General features: G+C 38.5%; 1 long non-coding RNA gene and 1 pseudogene across 2 annotated transcripts in view; both read left to right on the forward strand.

Annotated features, from left to right (window-relative positions):
• Window positions 1-6,549, forward strand: part of LOC111722638 — a 7,553-nt gene extending 1,004 nt beyond the window's left edge. For both annotated transcript variants that reach the window (XR_002771372.1, XR_002771371.1), the window contains 2 exons: window positions 3,785-3,833; window positions 6,276-6,549. This is a non-coding gene — a long non-coding RNA (uncharacterized LOC111722638). The remainder of the gene's footprint in view (window positions 1-3,784; window positions 3,834-6,275) is intronic.
• Window positions 1,277-3,774, forward strand: LOC100942053 (annotated as a pseudogene).
• Window positions 6,550-8,666: the final 2,117 nt, after the last annotated feature.

An 8,666-nucleotide genomic window follows, 5' to 3' on the forward strand; every position in this document is an offset into this window, starting at 1 on the left:
TTTTTTTTTATGTTATTTTCTGTTAATTAGATAAAACTTATTTCATCATTTTCTTGGTTTCGATCCAGCGAACCTTAAGCTGCTTACACAGTCTACTGCTCTTCATTATTTGCATGTTCTTTCATAACATGTGGTCCATCTCCACCTGTGTTTCTAGTTTCTAGTTTTGTTTCTCAGAGTTTTGTGGAGTGTAGGAGTTTGGGGTATCTGGTACATTGAGAGGGTCCTACTTCACTGAAGTCACAAACTCTGAGCTGTATCTGACTGCAGAGCCATCAGGCAAGTGTCACAGCAGAACAAAACTGTCTGTGACAACTACATTTTTTGGCCCATGTTACAGAAGATAAAACTGAGGTGTAAGGAAGGCAAGTAGCTTGCCTAACGCCATGGAGGTAATAATCAAGGAGTCAAGGACTACAACCAGGCAGCCTCTGGCCTGTTACTGGGTGTTGTCAGGAAAGGTACTTCTGTTCTGAGCCAAGTCAGAGAATCCCTTCCAGTCCCAAGAGGCTGGGATTGCATAATCAATCACCTCTCTACCCCAGCCTCACATTTTGGTGTGTTGCTGTTGATGTGTGATTCCAATAAGTCCAGGGGGGCTGTGGTTTTCTTGCCAGATATGACTGGAGAGATGTCAACACTGAGATTGCTCCTGTGAACTGTGAGGGGCTGGCATGAGGCCCCTGCTAGCCACGTGGTGTCCATTGTACACATGTGAAAAAGCACCCCTCCATGAGGGTTCAGGTAGTTTTTTTATAAACATGTTTCAATATTTCAACTGATCTATTTGGCTTAGAGACAACAGGGTGCTTTAGGGCTGAGAGCCACCAACTGTGTAGTTTGATGGATCTAATGATACTGTGGATACAGAGATATCATTAAGTCAGCCATAGGGTTAATGCCGTGGACAGTGGTAGATCTGATAATATTGGTGGTAAGAAACCTTTGAAAAGTCACTGTCTGTACCCTGTTTTCTTTCTGTTCATTTACAAAAGTAGAACACGAAAACATGCTTGCGTTTTGCAAGGGGAAGTGTTTGTTGCACAGGCTGCAGCTTTAATTTTGCCAGGCATGGTGAGATGTGAAAAAAAGGGTGAAGTTCTCAAAACTCAGTAGTTCCTTGTTCTGTAGTCTTTGGCCTCCCACCCTAGAGCTTCCTGTTTCACTCTTTTTTTTTTTTTTTTTGCAGTTTTTGGCCGGGTGTGGGTTTGAACCCACTTCTGGCATATGGGGCCGGTTCCCTACCCCTCTGAGCCACAGGCACCGCCCATTTCACTCTTCAGTATAACTCATAACCTATTACAATGTTTCTAATTCAAATGTTAGTCTCCTAAATCAGTCACCATAAACTACTCAAGATATACATTTTTAGGTTGAAGCTAAGAACAAGAAGGATGGAAGACATTAGTTGGAGGTCATGTAGGCCCTAAACCAACCAGACCAGCTGTGTTATCATGGCACTAGTCTGACTAACACCATCTTGTAGGCCACTTTTCTGGCTTTAGTGAGGACTTGACTGCATCACTGAACATGCCTGTCACTTTTATTTTACTGTAGTTGGTCCCCCCTTATCCACAGGAAATGTATTCCAAGTAAAATTGAACCATGTATATATAGTCATGCATAACTGAAACGATGGGGCTGCCTTCTGAGAAGTGTGTTGCCTGGTGATGTTGTGGGAACACTTTCCAGCGTACACACCTGGGCCTTATGGGATAGCCTGTGATCCCACACTACAGATCTGTATAGTGTGTTACTGCACTGACTACTGTAGGTAATTCTAACACAGTGGGAAGTAGTTATATATCTAAACATAGAAAAAGTACGGTGAAAATACTGTATTATAATCTAATGTGACCACTTTAGTATGTGTGGTTTCTCTTTGATGGAAATGTCCCCGTGCGGTGCGTGACTGTACTATGCTTTTACTTGTACATACATCTATTTGATAAAGTTTAACTTGTATTTGGCACAGTAAGAGTGCTTACCACAACTGTTTCCACAACTTTCTACCATTCACAATGCCTGTCTGGGGAAGTGGAAACAAGTGTGGAGCCTGTGGGAGCATCATGTACCACATCGAGGAGGCCCAGTGCGACCGCTGCAGCCTCCACTGTTGCTACTTTCTGTGCATGGTTTGCAGAAAAAAATTAGACAGCACAACAGTGGCAGTTCACAATGTAGAGATCTACTGAAGATCCTGCTACAGAAAGAAGTATGGGCCAAAAGGCTATGGTTACGGCCAGGGCGCTGGCAGGCTCGACATGGACCTTGGGGAAAGGATCAGCATCAAGCCAAAGAGGGTTCAACCTCACAGGCCTACAACACATCCAAACACTTCTAAACTGGCTCAGAAACATGGAGGTGCTGAGAAGTGTTCCCGACGTGGGCATTCTGTATACACTGCCAAGAAGATAATTGGAGCTGAGAAGCCCTGGCATAAAAACTGCTTTTGATGTGCCAAGTGTGGGAAGAGTCTTGAATCAACAACTTTGATTGAAAAAGGTGAAATCTATTGTAAAGGATGCTATACTAAGAACTCTGGACCCAAGGAGCAGGGGCCATGCTCAGTGAAGATGAAAACCCAGAACTAAGCATCACCCCCTGAGAATCTCTTCATACTCTAGGCACAGATAATCTTATACCACTAAACGACTGTGAAATTCCACCAGCATTTTACTGTTACCCTATTCCTGGATAGGCTGGCTAGCTTGTAGGAAGTGAGCACTGTATCCTTTGGCTTTATTCTCCAGCATTTTTAAGAACCATTTCTTATTAAATAAAACTTCAGCTTGAAAAAAAAAAAGATGGCTAACAATAAAATAGAACAATTATCAATAGGCCAAAATAAAAATTATTAAAAACGTGTGAACTGTTTAACGTTTCATTTAGTATTTTTGAATTGTGGTTGACTGTGGGTCACTGAACCTGTGACAGCAAAACCAAGGAGAAGGGAGGACAAAGGTAATTAGAAAGGGATCCTTTTGCAATTATATTTTTGCTTTATTCCCATCAATGACTTAGCAAAAACAAACAGTAATCCTTTGTAAGAAGGGTATTTCCAGTTACTCAGTGAGTATGTTCATGCTTGAGTGAGCATTCCCATACAATTTTGGCTGCTGAGATAGCTGCTTCCTATCACAGTGCTCAGCATGGAGGTCAGCTGGACTTGACCTCAGAAAGTAAAGCCAGAGAGGAATTTGAAATGCTGCTTCCTCTCACAGTGTTCAGCATGGAGGGTTATCTGGACTTGACCTCAGAAAGTAAAGCCAGAGAGGAATTTGAAATGAGCAGGCATGAACTACCAAACATAATTGGAGAGGGGCTTGAGGGTGTGAAAGAAGGGCTGGAGAACTTTCTGAGTGGTGGGAACTGTGTTTCTATCTCATCACTCATAGCCTCATTTTTATTGGCTATTACTTCATTATAACAAAAGAAAAGGTGTGAAAAAAAGGCGGGAGGTGATTTCTCAAGGGACAGGAAGTCAAGTAACTTTCAAATAATGTCCTTTTCCGAATAATCTTATTCCATATTCCTTGACAAAAAATTGTCTCCTTTGGTAGAAAAATCTGCTTTCCTTTCTTTTGCCAGGAAAACCAATATATCTTCAGGTTTCAACTCCATAGATCCCTTAGACAGGGATGTAAAAATGTTTTATTTCCTCAGCAGAGGCAGGGATCAAATAGAAGAGGTATTTAATGATTTGGGTTTCAAAAAGACTGTCAGAAAATTGTTCAAGTATGTTATAGAAATGCTAACAATTTTACTTTGTTTTTTGTTTCAGATTTGGAGAATTTTTTCATTCTCCAGACAGAAAGTGGCTTATTCCTAATGTAAGGCTTTATCTTTATCTCCTTAGTCCTAGGCTAAAATGTTGACTGGAACTTGCATCTTAGTTGTCCCTGAAAGTAATTTTTACTTTGACCCCATGACATTTTTAAAGCAGGTCTCAACACCAGTTCACGTCACCTTAATTAATCCATTTATTCTGAAGTGTTAGCAGCACATACGTGTGTCACTGAAGGTGCACAGAGCAGTGTAAAGGGGAGGTTCACAGTGTGAAGGATACATCATTCTCTCAAAATACCCCATATGGCATTTCTTAGCTCTTACAGCAAAGCAGGCAACTGTTTTCTTTATCTTCTCTGCTCTCTGGAGCCCAGCCTCTGATATTTCATGTTCTCTATTTCTGGATCTTCCTGAAATTTTTCAATTGTCATCCCCTGTTCTCATGAAGAAAAGATAAGCTCTCTCAAGGCTTAAGTCTCCAATCTTATCCTTGCCCTGCCCCAGCTATTTATATGTCTAGATAATATTACACAGATATTGTGTTATTTTGCTTAAGGCTAATAAATAGTTTTAAGTAAGAAAAACAATTGTTCTGAGTCAAGCTAACTATTCACTTTTTTTTTTTTCAGTTCTGATCATTTTTAGTTTGAAAATTTTAAGACGCCATTTAGATCCCAAGTCATGTATTTACCCAAGTGCTTTCTTGAGAATTTTTCAGTATTTTTTTTCTCTAGAGTTCTTTCTTTTGGTCATTTCTAAAGATTCAAACATTTTAAATTCAAAGACTGGACTTGCCACTTCATCAGTGGGGAATACTTGGAACTGAGCAAGCAATGCCTCACATTCCTTCCAGTCTGAGTATTTCTGAAAATTGACCTTTAATAGGGCATGTGGACTCTGTCAGTTCTTTACTCATGCACATCCACATTCCTCTAAAATGAACAATCTATTAGTCTGTGAAAGAAAGAATTGTGTTGCCTTTTTCTTTGCTGTACTGCAATGCTAAGCCCAAGGCTTAGCACATGCTGGATCCTCCACCAAAGGTTTTTGGATGTTTGAGCCTCTTCTCTCTGCAACCCTGTCTTAGCTAGCTGATGTTGGTGTACCCAGGGCCATTTGATGATTATATTCTGGCAATAACCAGGACCTTTTTTTTTTTTTTTTTTTTTTTTTGCAGTTTTTGGCCAGGGCTGGGTTTGAACCTGCCACCTCTGGCATATGGGGCCAGCGCCCTACTCCTTTGAATAACCAGGACCTTTTTAAGGGAGATATGATTCAGTTTGTGAGAACATCATGTTAACCTGAAACTAAAAGTTAGATCTAATCTTAGAGAACTAGGCGCAAACTCAAAGACAAAGTTCCTCCTTCGACTTTGCCTTGGCCCAGCATGGTGGAGATTAACAAATAGGTCAACAAACAGGAACAGTCCCTTTTTGCCTATTGACTTTGAGACTGGCACAGGTGAGACATGTACCTGCCAACACTTGGGATTAGTTAAGAGAGAAAAAAATAGTGGAATTTTTCTTTGTGGTCAAAACAGCATTGAAGACATTCCAGGGTAATGCTGCTCAAAGCTATTTCTCTAAAAGGGGATTTGGGCAGAGGAAGGAGAGAGGAAGGGGGAGAAAGGAGGGAAGAATCTCACCTAATGTGCACAATGTAATGGTGTTCATCATGCCCTCTGGGTGAAGGGCTCAACTACAACTTGAACTTTATCTGAGAAATGAAAACAGTGTAACCTAAACATTCTTTTAGGTTTTAGGTTCTTTTAGACCCTCATATTAATCTGAAATTTAAAAAAAAGAATTGAAAGAATATTTATTTTTAGATGAACCGAACTATGTATTATAGGTACTTGAATAAAATAAAATGTATGGCTTTAAAAATATAAGTAAAATAAAATGTTCAAGTAGGAAATACTTATATTTCAATAAAACTATACTTTTTTAGAAATAAAAAATAGGTAATAATTAGGGGGAAAAAAGGATATTTAGAACAAAGGGATGGCAAACTGTCTCAAGTAAGAGGAGCCCACAGAGGCATGAGGACTAATGCAATGTAGGATCCTGGATGGGATCCTGGAAGAGTAAAAAGACATCAGGTAAAAGCTAAAGAAATCTGAGTAAAGTTAATAATAGAGTATCAATAAGAGGCGTATAGCCCTGTGATATGTACCTGTGCTTCCAGAGAAACACAGATACATATCATTACCTGTGAACATAATAGCAGATCATTAACTCGACAAATGCACCCTACCAATGTAAGATGTTAATAAAAGGGAAAAATTGGGGTTGATTATACATTATATGGGAGGTCTCTGTAGGGGCTTCATAATTGTATTTTAAATTTAAACTGCTTTAAAAGAAAAAATCATGTTTTAAAAAGGGATGACATTTAAAATCACAGGGAAATACCCCAGTCAACAGCCTGTGAGAGGCAGAGGCGAGATTCCATCCTCAAACTCTAACATATGTCTTCATTTTCAGTTTGCAGGTTCAACATCACAGGGCCAATCAGGAAGAACAGTGTGTTGCCTTCTTAACTAACAGTGTTTGTTCTGAAGGTTGTCAAAATGAATTTAAATATATTTTCAACCAATAAACTCTGGTCTGGTCCCATGAGTGTTACTCCTAACTTTCTCCTACCCGACAGCATGTCTTGGGTTTAAACTGTCAGGGTCACCCCTAAGGTTTCCCCTTCAACTTTCTTCAATCCTTCCTTTATTGTCTCCATTCTTTAGTCCTCTCTCCTTAACCTAACACACTGAACAGGAAATACAGAACAAAATGAAATTTGTGACAATGCTGCACTTTGAACATGGACTTTTAAGCCACGTGGTAATATAATAAGGACTTCCAGAGAAACACAGATACACAGGGCTACACGCCTCTGAACTTGGGGCCCCAGTGATAAGCTTTGTGCATAAATACATCTGCTTTGCATTGTTTGCTTTTCTTCCAGCTGTCATCTGTTGCTCCTCAGTGTCACGCTTCTTCTCTAGGCATAGTCTCATCCTTTATTTCTAACCTGCTATTTACAGTCTATCAACTAGTAAAATAATAAAACCCATTACAATGGTGCCTAACAACTGATTTTGAACCAGGTTCCAAATACCATTGTTCTGAATGGTATTTGGCTTTATTCAGAGACATTATATAAAATTAATACAGTATTTATGGTCTTTACTTATTAATTCATATGTTTTGTTTTAAATTCAATTGACAAGCTTTTTCCTCGGATAAAATTTAACTGATCCAATGTCTAAACTGTTGAGTAATAAGCAGTCCTCATGACTGAATGCAAAGCCCTTAATGTACAAAAATAGTCTGTCAAAAGGCTTTTCCTATGAAATACTCAGTTAACATCTCTTTTTCCCTCTTGTAAAGCATGCTGCATGGTACATTACTGCACAGGTGCTTACTCTTCCAAAGTTTTCTTCTCTCTAGTGGAGAGAGGTAGGATTGTAGGCTTCTGATATATGCACATTCTTTACATTTATTAGATATTGACATATTTTTAAGTATAATTGTAACAGTTTATATTTTAGTTAGCTAATAATGAGAATTCTGAAAAATTATTAGTCATTATCCCCTCAAATATTACCTATCTCTATTTTTATTTTTTACGATGTCATTTACTTTTTCTGGCACTTTCATTAGACATTTTTTTTAATCTTCTTAATCTACATACATCCAATTTTTTAAAAAATCACTTACATATTTTTTAATCTCTTTGTATCCTCAGCTTTAAGTTCCATTACATTGATGATCCCGTCAGTTTAACTTATTCAGTTGTTTATTGTATTCATTACAGATTTTAACTATCATATTTTTGATTTCTAGAAGTTCCATTTACTTATTTTAACAATTCCCTTGTTCTGTTTTCATACACTCTGATTCCTTTTTTACAGCTTTCTTTACCTTTTAATGCTTGAGGTTACTTACATCATTTTGGGTTCTTAGGATTCTAATTCTCCTGTGGGCTGCTTCTGTTGACTTTCCCAGACGGTGCTTTTTATTTTCTATTTGTGAACTCACATTCAGTGTGGATTTTTCCACATTGTAGAAATATCACTCCAGAATAGTGTGTTATTTTTAGATTGTGGTGAAATGGCATAAATTACATAAAATGTAATGTAAAATGACATAAAATTACATAAATGACATAAGTAACATAAAAATTAACTATTTTAAAATGAAGAACTTACTGGCACTTCAGATACTCACAATGTCGTGCAACCACCACATTTATCTAGTTCTAAAACATTTTCATCTGGCCAGGAGTTTATCTCATACTTACAAAGCAGTTACTCTCCATTCCCCACCTCCACCCCCAGTCCCTGTTAGTCACCAGTATTCATATGACTCGATGAACTTTTTCTGATATTTCACACATTTGGAATCATGCAACGTGTGACCTTTGTGTCTGGCTTAGCATCACATTCTCAAGGGTTAGCCACATGGTAGCATGAACTAATTTATTCCTTTTTATGGCAAATGATGTTCCAACTCTAGAATAGTTTTTGGTTTTGTTTCTGCTTGTTATCACATGTGTGTTGAACATCTTTTGTGTTAATTTTATGCCTTGTGCAAGTATAGAACAAACCAAAAGAGAAGACAAAACAAATCAGAGCCAAGAGAAGCCCCTTCCTCCCACAATGTCTCTCTGATGTCCTCTATTCACAGGTTTAACATCAGCTCACTGCAAGGGAGGGAAAATGCTCAAAGATTCTAGCCCAATAATCCAGAGGAGTAAGGAAAGAACAGATCAGAGCTGAAAAGTACTAAACTGATACCTGGCTTGGGCAAAGAGGGACAACCCTGCACTGAGGAGAAGTTCTCTGTGAGAAGAAAACATTTTATTCTTTTTTTTTTTTT

This window comes from Otolemur garnettii, unplaced genomic scaffold, assembly GCF_000181295.1.
Source record: "Otolemur garnettii isolate 467f Iridium unplaced genomic scaffold, OtoGar3 scaffold00299, whole genome shotgun sequence".
NCBI lineage: Eukaryota > Metazoa > Chordata > Mammalia > Primates > Galagidae > Otolemur > Otolemur garnettii.